Source organism: Bufo bufo, chromosome 2 (genome assembly GCF_905171765.1).
Source record: "Bufo bufo chromosome 2, aBufBuf1.1, whole genome shotgun sequence".
NCBI lineage: Eukaryota > Metazoa > Chordata > Amphibia > Anura > Bufonidae > Bufo > Bufo bufo.
The window spans coordinates 763,494,125-763,510,608 of record NC_053390.1 but is presented as its reverse complement, the minus strand read 5'-3'; positions in this window follow the sequence as shown (position 1 = coordinate 763,510,608).

Genomic DNA, 16,484 nt, shown 5'->3' with positions numbered 1-16,484 from the left:
CTTAATTGGGAGCACTTGAAGTAAATAAGTAAGTCTAAGGAGCACTAAAGACATAACCATGTTTTTTCTACCAAACCAGGAAAGGTATGGATAATACAAAGAGTCCAACTGGGCAACAATAGCCTGCAAAGGGGGCATATGGTTAAGTCAAAAAAGATCTGGAAGATGAGGGGATAATTTGATACCCAGATAAGTCAAGTGTTGGGTTGTCCAATTAAACGGTGAGTCCTGTTAGAGGGCCAAGACATGGGAAGAAAAGGCCAGTATGGAGGATTTGAGATTTGTGAGGATTTACTTTAAAGTTAGATAAAGAGCCAAAACTTCGTAACAGGGAGATCACTAAGGGCATGGATTTGATAGGATTTGTAAGGATCAACAGGTCTTCCGCAAACTCTGCCAACTTTGTACCTACTTTTTGTCTTTTGATATCCTCTTCTTGTCTCAGAGACTTCATAAGAGTTTACATTACTAAAACAAAGATAAGAGGGGAAAAGGGGCAGCCCTGTCTTTTCCCATTTTGGATTGTAAACCGGGCATAGATGGAGTTATTGACCATAACAGAATCCGAAGACTGCTTATACATGTCGAAAACAGCATCAATGTACGGAGCTAGAAATAAAAACTTTAGTAAAGTGTGTCTAATATAGGACCGAGAAGCATTAAAGGAATAGCTTTATGAGAGGAGTAAAATAAGATGTCAAGAACTACAGTGGTGTTATCTTCCCCTCTCGGTCAGGATGAATAAGGCTCAGTAAGAAAGAGTGCCATCTGGTGGCAAAAATTTTAGCCAGAAGTTTGAGGTCGGTATTCAGTAGGGATATAGCGCGATAGTTAGCACAAGATGTAGGATCCTTGCCTTCCTTGACAATAATAGTGATCAAAGCCCTGGTCATGTCAGCAGATAGGGGCTGGTTCTGCAAGGCTAAATTGAAGATGGGTAGGAGAAACTGTCTTGCAAACTAGAATAATAGGTAACAGGCAGGCCATACGGGCATTTGACACTAGGAGATAATTTCAGAGCTAAGGTGAGTTCATACAGAGGGAAGGGTTTTGCTAGTGCTTCCCACTGATCTGAGTATAGCGATGGAAGTCTAAGGTAATCTAAGAAAGCACTAATAGAGATATCCCTTTCTTGGGTGGACATACAGTATCTCCACTGGAGGGGGTGAGATTATATAAATACTCATAAAAGAGGGGGAAATTATATAAATACTCATAGAAGAGTCTGAAATGTTTAGCGATGGCGGTCATTGAGAGAGTTGTTTACCTTGTGGAGATTTGATGCTAGTCACAAAGCTCACAAGTTTCCTGCGTTTGACGTGGTGGATTATAAATTTAGAGGCCTTGCTGCCACGGTTGAAGAACTTTTGCTGGGAGGATAGGTAATACAGTATTTTGCTGATCTCTCATTGTGAAGATTTTTAAGATCTGTCCTAAAGGAGGTGAGTTCTGAAAGGTGTTGAGCGGCAAGGGATTGTTTATGAAGTGTTCTCTCCTGGAGGAAGAACACAGAGCACTTCTCCTTCCACAGAAGAGAGAAAACTTGGAATCTCTTTGATGGGATTGTTGTCCCTTTACCTTATCTGAAACTAAACAAAGGTCAGCCATGGGACATGACAAAGATATTAAAGGAAAAATCAAACAGTAAGCATGGAAGTCTTGTCGTAAGTTGGAAGAGTGTTGCAGTTTGGCAGCCCCGAGGAGAGCAGTGAACTCCTACATCATATGTCAGGGATGAATCAAAGCGTACCCACACATTCTGAGCCTGAAAAGGAACATAAAAGGAACAAAACATAAACCAAAACAGCAATAAACCTTGCTATAGGCAGAAATCCCAATCAAGTATAACATTAAGCCAAATAGACTTTCCATGGGGGGGAATGGATTGAACCCCAAAAAGTAGTGCTATACTGTGGGACACTGATTCCAGAATACCTCTAAAACAGAGGTTGTTCCTTCGGCTCTGGTTCTCCTGATCCTCCATCGGCGATTATAAGGAGTTGATATGCGATTAATAGGAGGAGAGAGATTGCGTCACCGCTGAGCAGTATTCAAGGGAAGCAAGCTATATAGATTCCAAAGATTACACTCTGTGGCCTATATGTTGTATCTCCTGCGTCAGCACTGTGATCTCATGTTTAAGAGGAGTCAGGGCTTCTGCCAAGGCCTATTTGATAAAAGGCCTGGACACTGGTAAGCATCGAGAGCCCTCAGATTCTCCTCTCTGTCCCCATCAGACATACCCTCCTCCACCTCTTCTGGAGCATGACTATCCACCACCGCCATCTTAGATTTTTTTTTTTTTTCTTTAAATGCTTTATTTTCAAATCAAGAAAATACAATGTGAACAACACCAACAGTGGTGTAATATGGTACCGAGCACATACAAAGCATTAATAATTTAGACTGTGCAGGATTAGACAGAGGACTGTTACATTTCAGAATGCAAAAAACCCAGCCTAATTATTCTATATATCTCAAGCAATACATAGCAAAAAGGAGGTTCAGGATTCCATGTGGATGGACACTACGGATCTTTATGAAGGGGTGGGTTATGATATAGGTCCCAGAACCTGGATTTTCGTAGGGACAAGACTGGAGGTTAGAGGGGTTATTTAGTGTGACCTATTGAGTTTAGGTTCTCTCATCTATGTTGAATTTATAGCGGCGGAAGGGAACCTGTATTGTGTCCATAGGGCCCATCTTTTCATGAATATCAAGTGGGTTCTTGATTCCCACGAGGCTAGTTCTTCAAATCGATGTATTTGGTCGACCTTAAGCCTCCACTGTTCCATTGTGGGAACAATTGTTTGCAGCCAATATTTGGGGATCAACAAGCGGGCCGCTAGCAAGAGCTGCTTAAAAAGGTAAGAAGGAGCCAAAGAGGCCGTTTTGTCAAAAAGAGTGAGCAGAGCCCCGTATGGAGAAACGGTCACGTTGGATGAGCAAATTTGGTTGCATAATTGAAAGATCTCTTTCCACCATTTGTTAATGGGGGGGCACGACCACCATATGTGGAGGAAGGTGCCTGGTTCTTCTTGACATCTCCAGCATTTATTAGAAGAGGGTCTGGTGAAACGTGCTGACTTAATAGGCGTAATGTACCATTGTGACAATATCTTGTAACCGTTTTCCTGGGCTCTTACGCACCTGGACAATTTATGAGGGGCTTCAAATAATAAAGGAAGGGTTTGAATAGGAATATCCAAGCCCGTCTCCTTCTCCCAATAACGAATGAAAGCCGGTTTGGAAATTAGGGGAGGGGATCTCAGTTTGTTGTAGATAAGTGAGATTGTTTTTTTTGGGGGATTTGGGTTTATTATTAAGGCTTCAAACCAGGTAAGAGGCCGTTGGAGTTCACCTTTCGAATTGTTTTTTCGAATGAAGGTTTTAATAAGCGGAATAAGTGTAAGGTCACAGGGTTGAGGCTTAAGTAGTGATTTGATAGTGTTGGATGTGGGCATTAAGCCTTGAGGCTCTAGGAGGTGTAATATAGGGACTGTTGAAGATCTAATTGAATTGGAGAAAGTGTTGCGAGGTCCAGAAGAGGCGGAACCTAGAATATCACTGATTGTGGTCAGAGGGGAAGGGAAAGGGACTGAGCAATGTGATTGGTTCCACCATTTCCATGTTTCGATGGTAGCTTTGATTATTGGGTATGACTGGAGACTAATGGAGGGAGGAGGGTCAGAGCCTAAGCATATAGCACGGGCTGGCATACCAATGATGTTTTGTTCTAATGCGACCCAGGACTTGTTTTTTGAATTTCTCAACCAATCGATGACTCTAGTCATTGATATAGCTCTCCCATAAAGTTCAGGATCTGGCAGGCCAATTCCACCTGTGGCTCTAGATCGGGACAGGAAGGAATAAGAGAGTCTGGCTCTTCTGCCGTTCCATATAAATGCACTAAATTTTTGTCTAAGGGCGGTATAATAAGATTTTGGGATGGGAATTGGTAGGACTTGTTGAAGGTAAGTGAGGCGGGGGATGACAAGGGAAGAAAGAAGGTTTTTCCTGCCAAACCACGAAAAAAGTGTCGGGGCTGATTTGTTGAGTTTATCTAATGCTTCAAATAAGGAAGATTTCATGGGGGTGAAATTGAGAGAGAAGAGATCGGAGGTGTTTGAGCTAATCTTTACTCCTAAGTAAGTTACAGTGGGGGATGACCAGTTGAATGGGGAGTTTACCATCAAGGAGCGTTTGAGTTGATGAGATAGGCCCGTGCTAATAATAATGGATTTACTTTCATTAATCTTAAAATCCGAAACCTCACTGTAGCTCCTTAGATGCTCCTGAATTAAAGGGAGGGAAACTCTAGGGTTGGAGGTCATAATCATGACGTCGTCTGCAAAGGCGGCGAGTTTATGGCTCCTGCCTCCCAAAAACGTTCCCTCAATCCTAGTGTCTGCCCAAAGTTTTATTAAAAAAAGTTCCATAGCTAGGATGAATAGAAGGGGGGATAATGGGCATCCCTGGCGTGTACCGTTATGTATTCGAAAAGGAATGGAGAGGTCACCATTGACCATGACCTGTGCTGTGGCTTGCTCGTACATGGCAAATACCGCCTTGATATATGGACCAGGCAGGCCGAACAGATCTAGTACGTGACTTAAGTAGTTCCAATTTATACGATCAAACGCTTTTTCATCGTCAGTACTGAGAAGTACTAGTGGAGAAGAAGTGCATTTCGCATGGCAAAGTATATTAATAACTCTAGCCGTATTGTCTCTGCCTTCCCTACCACGGACAAAGCCCACCTGGTCCATATGTACCAGAAGAGGGAGAAGGACTGCCAAACGGTTAGCCAAAAGTTTCGCTAGAAGCTTAAGGTCAATGTTGAGTAAAGATATAGGCCTATAATTAGCACACACTTTGGAGTCCTTCCCCTCTTTAGGAATCAAAGCAATATGCGCAGTCGTCATGTCTCTAGAAAGGGAGATATTTTGCAAGGTTTTGTTGCAAACATTGAGTAGGTAAGGCAGGAGTTGTTTCTTGAAAGTTTTGTAATAAGAGGCGGGAAGGCCATCTGGTCCTGGACTTTTACCCTGGGGCATTTGGGCCAAAGCTATGGATAGCTCCTTGATGGTAAATGGAGCCTCTAGGGAGTGTTTCTGTTCAACGGATAGGGTTGGGCATGACAGAGGTTTCAAGAAGGTGTCAATTAATGAGGAGTGAGCAGATGGGGAAAATGAGGAAGGGATATTATAAAGGGCTTCATAAAAGTCTCTAAATTGGGCCGCTATTTTTGATGAGGCGAAAATTTACTTGCCTTTCGGTGAGGAGAGTTGGTGTATATAATTGTCTGCCCTCCTGGCCTTAATTCTGCTTATTAAAAATTTGGTGGCTTTGTCGCCATGTGCATAGAACTTGTATTGGGAGTTAAGGTAATACTTTGCTGATTTACTCTGTAATAGGGCCTTCAGTTCTGCTCTGGCTTTGGATAGTTCTTGAAGTTGAATCTCAGTCCTGGATTTTTTATGGCCTACTTCAAGCTTCCTTATTGTGGAGAGGAGATTATTTATTTTGCCTTCCCGCAGTTTCTTTAAATGGGAGCCAATGCTAATAAATTCGCCTCTAATAAAGGGTTTATGAGCATCCCATGTAACTTGGGGAGATAATTCTGGAAGGGAGTTGAGTTTAAAGTATTCATCCAATAATGTGGCTATTTTTTCAACAGATTCAGTGTTACCTAGGATGGATTCATTCAGTCTCCAACTAAAACTCTTGGGTTTTTGCATAGGGGAGGTTACCATTAGGTATATAGGAGCGTGGTCGGATAGGTGTATAGACCCAATGCTAGCCTTTTGGCATAATTGTAGGTGCTCTTTAGATACGAAGATGTAGTCTATACGGTGATATGAGCCGTGGACATGAGAATAAAATGTATAGTCCAGGGTGTTAGGATATAGGGTACGCCACACGTCCACCAAATGGAGATCCCAGAAGAAGTTCTTAATGAGCTTTAGGGAGCACCTAGAATGGGGAGTTTTGTGTGAGGAAGAGTCTAACTGCGGGTCAAGGGCTGTGTTAAGATCTCCTCCCACTAAAACTATACCTTCCTTAAAAGAGGAAATTGTTTGAGCAATGGAAGAGAGCCATTTAGCCTGGTTGTTATTAGGAACGTACAGGTTCACGAAGGAGTACATTTGGGAACCTATGTAACCTTTCACCATGATAAATCTGCCCTCTGGGTCTTGGAGGTGATTGGTAGGTTTGAAAGGTATTTTCCTCTTAAAACCAATACTAACTCCTCCAGACGAGGCAGCAGCCCCCCCACTATGGAACCAAGTGGGGTAGTGAGAAAATTCCATTTTGGGGTAATGGTTAAATCTGAAGTGTGTCTCTTGGAGGAGCAGCACATCCGCTCCCTCCTTGCGCAGGATGGAGAAAATCTGGCTTCTCTTAGAGGGCGAGTTGAACCCTTTTACATTATAGGATGCTATATGGATGTCAGCCATAATTAATTATTACTGTGAACGTGTGTAATGACCGACGTCACGCACAGGGAGGAAAAACAGGGAAAGCCCTGCCCAAGGGAGAGGGAAAGGTGGTGACCCCTAACTCACCTTGCGGCTGGCACCTGACTGCCCTGACGTCCCTAGACGGGTTCCTCACCCGTGCGGCGATCACGTGCCTAAACCCTGGCTTTCCCTAATATGAGCCCTAGGTAGTGAACAGGCCGGTGGGATCGCTAGTCCGCACCACTATCACTAAGAGGGAAACACCAGGGAGAGGACAGACAAAACAGACAAACACATACACCCAGGTGTGCGACCACAATAAACCAAAAAGGTCCAACAGGGATCCGGAGGGTAGCGTTCTGGACCAACTACCAGCGAACGCAGCAACACAGCTCCAGAAGGTCAGAATAGATGTCCAGGCAGGAAGCTCTATCTCTGGCAACCAGAGAAGTGTGAGAGAGGAATATAAGGAGGTCTGGGAGTGCTGGACAAGGAACAGCTGAGGAGAAGGAGCTACGGATCCCTGAGTGAGCCAAAAGGGTTTGCAAAGCAAACCCAGAAAGCTACCATAAGGAAAACAGCCCTATCTTAAATAGAGCGTGCAGCCAACCGCTGCGACTTCCTGACCCCGGGTATAACGGAGTCAGGCGTGGTTCTCGATACCCTCGTGACAGTACCCCCCTCTCTACGAGGGGCCTCCGGACACTCAGGACCAGGTCTCTCAGGATGAGAGGCATGAAAAACCCGAACTAACCTGTCAGCGTTTACCTCAGACGCAGGAACCCACATTCTTTCCTCGGGACCGTAACCTCTCCAATGCACCAGATATTGAAGAGAGCGGCGGACCAGACGAGAATTAACAATTTTGGATATCTGAAATTCTAGATTACCATCCACGACAACAGGATGGGGTGGCAGCGGTGATGGTTCTAGAGGTGGAACATATTTTTTGAGTAACGACTTATGAAAAACATTATGAATTTTAAAAGTCTGAGGTAACTCCAGGCGAAAAGCCACGGGGTTGATGATGGCTACAATTTTGTAAGGGCCAATAAACCTAGGACCCAGTTTCCAAGAGGGAACCTTCAATTTAATATTCCTAGTAGACAACCACACATAGTCATTCACTCCTAGGTCCGGACCTGGCGACCGTCTCTTATCAGCCATGCATTTGTATTTACCTCCCATATTTTTCAAGTTAGCTTGCACCTTCTGCCATACCGATGAAAGAGATGACGAAAACCGTTCCTCTTCGGGAACCCCAGAAGACACCCCCCTCTTTGAAAGCACAGAATTGGGGATGAAAACCATATGCACCAAGAAATGGTGACTTGCCAGTGGATTCCTGACGACGATTATTTATGGCAAACTCAGCTAACGGTAAATATGATGACCACAACTCTTGGTTTTCAGACACAAAACATCTTAGATATGTCTCCAGGTTTTGGTTGGTACGCTCAGTCTGTCCATTCGACTGAGGATGGAAAGCTGAGGAAAAGGACAAGTGTACCCCCAAACGGGAACAAAAAGCTTTCCAAAATTTAGAAATAAACTGGGTACCCCGATCCGAAACAACATCGGAGGGGACCCCGTGAAGCTTCACGATTTCACTGACGAATACCTGAGCAAGAGTCTTAGCATTAGGTAGTGCGGGTAACGCAATGAAGTGTACCATTTTGCTAAACCTGTCCACTACTACCAAAATAACTGTTTTACCCGCAGACAAAGGTAAGTCAGTGATAAAATCCATTGAGAGATGTGTCCACGGTCTATTGGGAATGACGAGTGGTAATAGAGACCCTGCAGGACGTGTATGTGAAACTTTTGCGCGCGCACAGGTAGAACAAGAAGACACAAAATCCAATACATTCTGACGCAACCTTGGCCACCAAAAACGACGAGACAATAGCTCCAAGGTTGCTTTACTACCCGGGTGCCCAGCAAGTGCCGAATTATGATGTTCCTTTAATAATTCGAAACGTAAGTTCAACGGTACAAACAATTTCTCTGAGGGGCAAGAGACCGGGGCGTCCCCCTGGGCCTCTAACAGCTTCCCCTCCAAAACAGAGTGTACCGCAGAAACAACCACTCCTCTTTGAAGAATGGGTACCGGATCACTCACATTACCCCCTCCAGGGAAACAACGAGATAGTGCATCAGCCTTGGTGTTCTTTGCCCCAGGACGATAGGTAATCACAAAGTTAAACCTGGTAAAAAATAGCGACCACCTAGCCTGTCTAGGGGTGAGACGCTTAGCTGATTCGAGGTACAGAAGATTTTTGTGGTCCGTAATCACAGTGACGGGGTGGACTGCCCCCTCTAAGAAGTGACGCCACTCCTCAAACGCAAGTTTAATAGCTAATAGTTCCCTATTGCCAATATCGTAGTTCTTTTCTGCTGCAGATAGTTTTTTAGAAAAGAAAGCACAAGGACGCCATTTGCCAGGAGACGGACCCTGAGACAGCACCGCCCCCACTCCCACCTCTGACGCATCTACTTCAACAATAAAAGGATGGGAGACATCAGGTTGGACTAGTACAGGTGCTGAGGTAAACCTCTCTTTTAGAGAGGAAAAAGCAACTTTAGCGGCGTCAGACCATTTAGAAAAATCAGTCCCCTTCCTAGTCATGTCAGTAAGCGGTTTTACAATAAGTGAATAATTTTTAATGAATTTCCTATAGAAATTCGCGAAGCCCAAGAACCGTTGTAGTGCTTTGAGGTTCTCAGGAAGATCCCAATCTAAAATTGCCTGGACCTTCCTAGGATCCATACGGAAACCTGAAGCAGATAAAAAATAACCCAGGAATTGTATCTCCTGAACGGCGAAGACACATTTTTCAATTTTAGCATATAATTCATTCGTCCGTAGGACCTGCAGTACTTGTCTGACATGCACCTCATGTGTTTTCAGATCAGACGAATAAATTAAAATATCATCTAGGTAAATTACCACAAACCTGCCGATTAGATGACTAAAAATGTCATTAACGAAATGTTGAAAGACGGCAGGAGCATTGGTCAGACCGAAAGGCATAACTAGATTTTCATAATGCCCCTCAGGGGTGTTAAACGCTGTCTTCCACTCATCCCCCTCCTTAATACGAATCAGATTGTAGGCCCCCCTAAGATCAAGTTTGGAGAACCACCTAGCACCCGCAATCTGGTTAAACAGGTCAGGAATGAGAGGAAGAGGGTATGGGTCTCGGATGGTTATCTGATTTAATTCGCGAAAATCTAGGCAAGGACGCAGGCCCCCATCTTTCTTTTTAACGAAGAAAAACCCTGCAGCCACGGGTGAAGAGGAGGGTCTGATGTGTCCCTTAGCCAAGCTCTCGGAGATATAATCTTTCATGGCTTGTCTCTCTGGACCCGAAAGATTATATAACCTGGTCTTGGGTAATTTTGCGCCGGGAATAAGGTTAACCGGGCAATCATAAGGACGATGAGGTGGTAACTTCTGACAACCCTTTTCAGAAAAAACATCCTCAAAATCCGAAATAAATGTAGGTAGGGTAGTTATGGAGGCGACTAAGCAATTGCTATTTAAGCAATTTTCTCTGCACTGCTCACTCCACTCCAATATCTCCCTGGCCTGCCAATCCACCACTGGATTGTGCGCTACCAACCAGGGAAGACCCAGCACTACCGGAGTGGGAAGCCCCTCCAGAACAAAACCTGAAAGCATCTCGTTATGGTGGTCCCCTACCCGAAGGTGTAAATTATGAACAATGTGGGTGAGGTTTCTCTGAGACAGGGGAGCAGAATCAATAGCGAATATGGGAATGGGTCTCTGTAAAGTACAGAGAGACAAACCCAAAGTGCGGGCAAAATGGGCATCTATCAAATTTACCCCTGCTCCACTGTCTAGAAAGAAAGAAATAGTCTCTGTCTTATCACCAAAAATAATAACCGCTGGCAACACAAATTGCGATGTACGTATGGAGGAAACGTATACCCCCCGGCTGACATCCTCCACACAGCCTGGGGTTAGTAGTTTTTCCGACGGTCTTTTGTTTCTGAGGAAAGAAGGACAGACATTAATGAAATGACCCCTCTCCCCACAAAAAAAACAAACCCCACGCCTACGGCGAGCCTCAGGAGGACGGACCTGACGAGTAGTTCCTCCTAGCTGCATAGGCTCGTCTAAGTCCGTACAGACTAACTGCTGCTTGGGAGGGGTTACCAATTGCTCCGGTTTTTTCAACCTGTCCCTAAGGCGTATATCTATTCGGATAGAAAGGGACATAACCGCATCAAGGGAAAAGGGGGTCTCATATAATGCAAGCGCATCCTTAACCCTTTCGGATAACCCAGAGCAGAACTGACTCCTGAGAGCCGGGTCGTTCCATTGGGTATCTGTAGCCCACCTACGGAATTCAGAGCAATACTCCTCTACCGGCCGCTCTCCTTGTAAGAGTCTCCGTAATCTTGATTCAGCCAGTGCGACTCGGTCAGGGTCGTCATATATGAGACCCAAGGCCCCGAAAAACTCATCCACTGACCGAAGAGCCTGGGAATCAGAAGGTAAAGAGAACGCCCAGGACTGCAGATCCCCCTGCAGCAGGGAAATAACAACCCCCACCCGCTGATCTTCATTACCAGAGGAGTAAGGGCGCAGTTTAAAATATAACTTACAGGCCTCACGGAATGTCAAAAACTTGTCCCTTCCCCCAGAAAATCTGTCAGGGAGAGGGACCTTGGGTTCCGCAACAACCTGGTTACCAGTAGCAACCGCTGGGCTTGCGGTCAGTTGCAATCGCTGCTGTTGCTGGAGGACCGACGCCTTCAATCCTACCACCTCCAAAGACAGGCCATGAAATTGTTTGGACAGAGCAGCAATTTGATCCATACTGGATTCTAAGTAGGGGAAAAAAAAAATATTTAATTTTTTATTTTTATTTTTTTACCTACACAAAATAAGGGCCAGAGATAATGTAATGACCGACGTCACGCACAGGGAGGAAAAACAGGGAAAGCCCTGCCCAAGGGAGAGGGAAAGGTGGTGACCCCTAACTCACCTTGCGGCTGGCACCTGACTGCCCTGACGTCCCTAGACGGGTTCCTCACCCGTGCGGCGATCACGTGCCTAAACCCTGGCTTTCCCTAATATGAGCCCTAGGTAGTGAACAGGCCGGTGGGATCGCTAGTCCGCACCACTATCACTAAGAGGGAAACACCAGGGAGAGGACAGACAAAACAGACAAACACATACACCCAGGTGTGCGACCACAATAAACCAAAAAGGTCCAACAGGGATCCGGAGGGTAGTGTTCTGGACCAACTACCAGCGAACGCAGCAACACAGCTCCAGAAGGTCAGAATAGATGTCCAGGCAGGAAGCTCTATCTCTGGCAACCAGAGAAGTGTGAGAGAGGAATATAAGGAGGTCTGGGAGTGCTGGACAAGGAACAGCTGAGGAGAAGGAGCTACGGATCCCTGAGTGAGCCAAAAGGGTTTGCAAAGCAAACCCAGAAAGCTACCATAAGGAAAACAGCCCTATCTTAAATAGAGCGTGCAGCCAACCGCTGCGACTTCCTGACCCCGGGTATAACTGAGTCAGGCGTGGTTCTCGATACCCTCGTGACAACGTGATAATATAGTGTGTGCTGGTCCCCCAAGAGAGAACACTCACGATCTGAAGAGGTCCTGCCCCGCCCGGAGGAGAAGCTGGAAACCCGCCAGCCTGCATGTACCGCTGATTGATCAAGGAAGTCTGTGTCAGGTACCTAAAATAAAATAACGGGACAGGGGAAACAGTGAGAACAAAAGAAAAATACAAAAAATAACATGGAGTGGAATGAGAACCACTAGTGTAAAGCATGGGGGAAAATTGGTCGAAGACCAGTTTACATGACGTTCAGCACATATGGGTGCAACCCGAAAACGGGTTAGAATTTAAACAAGCAATTGGCAGGAACCTTAATGGGGTGAGAAATAAGGGCCTAGTAAGGCTATGATAGAAAAGCCTAGGGGTGTAAGGATTAAGGAAGGCCCACTGGGTACTGGAGATAGACAGGGGTAGATAGCAGGTAGACATGTATTGTGGGAGCATTATCTGATAGAAGCTAACTTAAACATGACTAATAAGAGCCTATATAGTGGATCTACTAGCAGAAACAGACTAAGCTATACAGAAAGAGGCTAATTCTCTGGATAGATCCACTAAGGTCCTGTAAATGAATATCACCCCTGTCCATGGTTGTAGCTGGAGGATCGGGAGTATCATTCTTGAGCCAGTCTCTTGGGTGTCAGTTGACGGCTTCTCTTCCCCGTTTTATGAGCCTTGGGAGTGTGATGCAGGGAGAAGGCTGCCACTTCTGGAACTTCAGGTAAGGCAAAGAGGTCTTGGAACTGATCCCAGTTTTCTATTTGCATAGGTGAGATTTGAAGATGGTCATAGACGGCCTCTAGGTCAGCATGTGAGGTAATGTTGAAACGTCGGCCTCCTTGGGAAAAAGAAAGGCCAAACGGAAAGCTCCACTTGTACAGGATTTTATTAGCCCGCAGCCATTCCGTTAGAGGCTTGAGATGTTTGCGCTTCTTCAAGGTAGAAGGGGCCAGGTCCTGATAGATCGATACTAGCGCTCCTTCAAACAGTATGTCGGATCTATTTCTGGCAGCCTCTTGAACGGCAGACTTAACCTGAAAGTTCAAAAACTTGCAGATAATGTCCCTTGGGGGTTCGTCCACTTTCGGTTTAGGCCGCAGGGCCCTGTGTGCCCTCTCAATTGTGATCTCTGGGGCGAATTCAGGGCCAAGGAGGGAGGCACAGAGGGAAACGACAGCAGCAGGAACATCGCCGGGGAGAACGGTTTCAGGGATTCCTCTTATCCGCAGGTTATTCCGGCGTCCCCTATTCTCCTGGTCTTCTAAGGCGTTCTGCATCTCGTTCAGGTAAGTGCCACATCTACGAAATGAGCTTGTTGTAGCCCTCTGGTGATCCAGCATCTGGGCCTGGTTATTCTCGAGCGTCTCGACTCGCTCACCCACTTGCCTCATATCTTGGCGCATTGCTGCAAATTCGCTGAGCAGGGGCTCCAGAGCTTTATTTAGGTATTCTTCAGGTAATTCCTGGTGATCGGAAGGGCCCCCCTACCTTGTAGCTCTTCGGTGTCGCTCTCTTCGTCTGATTTATCATGCTGGCCTGCTTTCTGTTGTTGAGTCGGCGCCATCTTGGAGTCGCGGGCGACGAAAGCTGCAGCCGCTTTTTTGATGAATCTGTCCATGTCACCCCCTTGGGCATGACTTTTGTTAGAGCTGGGGTGTTCCCCTGCCTTGGGGTTACCTATTTTCACCATTTTCGGGTGGAAGGCAAAAGATTGCTGGTGCTGAGAACTGTCAGTAAGACGGAGCTCGGATTCAAGCGGCCATCTCGGACCGGCGCTAGCTCCGCCCCCCGCCATCTTAGATTCTTTAGCTGCAGGCCCTTTGGCTTGTTTCTTTAAGTATTTAGCCACCCCTGTACCTGGTTTCAGGCACTTGGTCAGCGGCATAGGGTCACTAGATCTTGCTCACCATTTTCAGGACTCAAGGCTCATATATGCGGGTCCCACAGCAAGAAGATGAACGGAGCTCAGCAAAATGCGACCATGCAGCACAGGTGCTAGCTCCGCCCCCCGCTTAGAGTTTTAATGTAATCCTCAAAAAATAGATATTATTGTCTAACCAGGTGGTGGTATAAGATACAGAAAATTATCTTTATATTTATGGGATTGTGAATGACAAGTATAAAGTGGGAGAGTACTTCATGATACTCAACAGACCTTATGCATCTCGTTCATAAAAGTACTTGCAGCACTTGTAACTGTGACCCATGACATCAGCACTTGGAGAAGCTATTTCAAAGGAATTTCCTAAATTGTACAACTCCTGCTCAGAATAAAGGCCTTTGGGGACAAGCTGATTGTGGGCGGATGTCCTGTTTCTGTGCCTCCTTGATTGGCTAACAATGCCAGAATAAATATAGCAAATTAGGTTCAATATCGAATAATGTAAAGCTATGCACTTGGGGCTAATAATCTGCAAGCAGTATATGTCCTAGGGGGAGTAAAACTGGGTTGTCACTGGTTGATAAGGATCTGGGTGGATTAGTAGATCATAGACTAAATAACAGCATGCAATGCCAGTCAGCTGCCTCTAAGGCCAACAGAATTTTGTCTTATATTAAAAGAGGTATGGACCTGCGGGACAGGGATGTAATATTGCCACTATATAAAGCATTGGTGTGGCCTCAACTGGAATACACGGTTCAGTTCTGGGCAACAGTCCATAAAAAGGATGCCCTGGAGTTCGAAAAAATTGCAAAGGAGAGCGACTAAACTCATAAAAGGCCTGGGAGATCTTAGTTATGAGTAAAGATTAAAAGAAGTGAATTTGTTTAGTCTTGAAAAAAGACGTCTAAGGGGGGACATGATTAACCTGTACAAATATATAAACAAACCATACAAAAAATATTGAGGGAAGCTATTCTGTGTTAAACCCCCTCAAAAACAAGGGGTCACTCCCTATACCTGGAGAAAAAAAGATTCAGTCATAGAGGCGACAAGCATTCTTTACAGTAAGGGGTGTGCATCTCTCGAATAGGCTTGCCACAGGACTGGTCACAGCAAATAAAGTAGATGGCTTAAAAAAAGGTTTAGATTACTTTTTTAATTCAAAATAACATTGAGGCTTATTACAATGTATAGAAATCTTGTTCTACCTTTCCCTTTGGCCCAACCCCTTTTTAAAAGGAAGATAGACACTGATCCAGGGATTTGTTTCAATGGATTAGCGGGATTACAGGTTGGACTTGTTGGACTTTTGTCTTTTTCCAACCTTAACAACTATGTTACTATGTAGAGTCATGTCTTAATTCCTATGCGTCACTGCTAAAATTGAAGATTTTTCAGAGATATATCGAATTTTTCTGTAGACCCCCCAATGTGGCTGGACCCACAGTAGGAATCATACTTGGGCTACTTTCACACTCGTGTTTTGGGCGGATCCGTCATGGATCTGCAAAAAGGGATCCCTTACAATAATACAAGCGCATACATCGCTTGTATACATAGCCAAGACGGATCCGTCATGAACTCAATTAAAAGTCAATGGGAGACAGATCCGTTTTCTATTGTGCCAGATTGTGCCAGAGAAAATGGATCCGTCCCCATTTACTTACATTGTGTGCCAGGACGAATCAGTTTGGCTCAGTTTCGTCAAGTGGACAGCAAAACGATGTAGGCATCGTTTTGGTGTCCGCCTCCAGAGCGGAATGGAGACTGATCAGAGGCAAACTGATGCATTCTGAGCTGATCCTTTTCCATAAAAAATGCATTAGCCCAAAACTGATCCGTTTTGGACCGCTTGTGAGAGCCCTGAATGGATCTCACAAACAGAAAGCTAAAATGTGAGTGTAAAAGTAGCCTTACCTGACCCCCTTCGTCTTGGGCGCTTCAGGTGTCCCCACTTCAGCATTCAGTTTGATTGGTAATGACTAGTTGCAGTGGTGACATGTAATCCATGCATCACGTGATGCAGTGACATGACACATGAGTGACACATCACTGCTGTGGCAAGTCATTGGCTACAGTGGCCACGTGACCCAAGTCAAACCGGATGTTGACGTGGGGAGACTCAAGACCTGTAGTGCTCGAGGGGGAGCAATGGAGAAAAAAACCTATTGGTGGGTATTATGATAAAGCATGATTCCCACCGCGGGTCTGGCCATACTGAGGGGTCTGCAGAAAACATCCCCAAGGGTATTTAAAGGAAGCGTTTCAATTCCAAAACTGGTTTAAGAGTAAGCATACCACCATACAGGGCCGGTTCTAGGTGAAATGGGGCCCTGGGGCGAAAAAACAATAAGGCCCCCCCCCATGACACTTGATGACTTTTACAGAAGAAACTGTATATTGTGGGGCACGGTGTATGCTATATGTGTATAACAAACATATTTCATATGAAAACTTACAATTACTTGGCTTGACACTTGGGGATCTCGGACACCACTTCCACACTTTGGTTGGGGGTCTCGGCGGA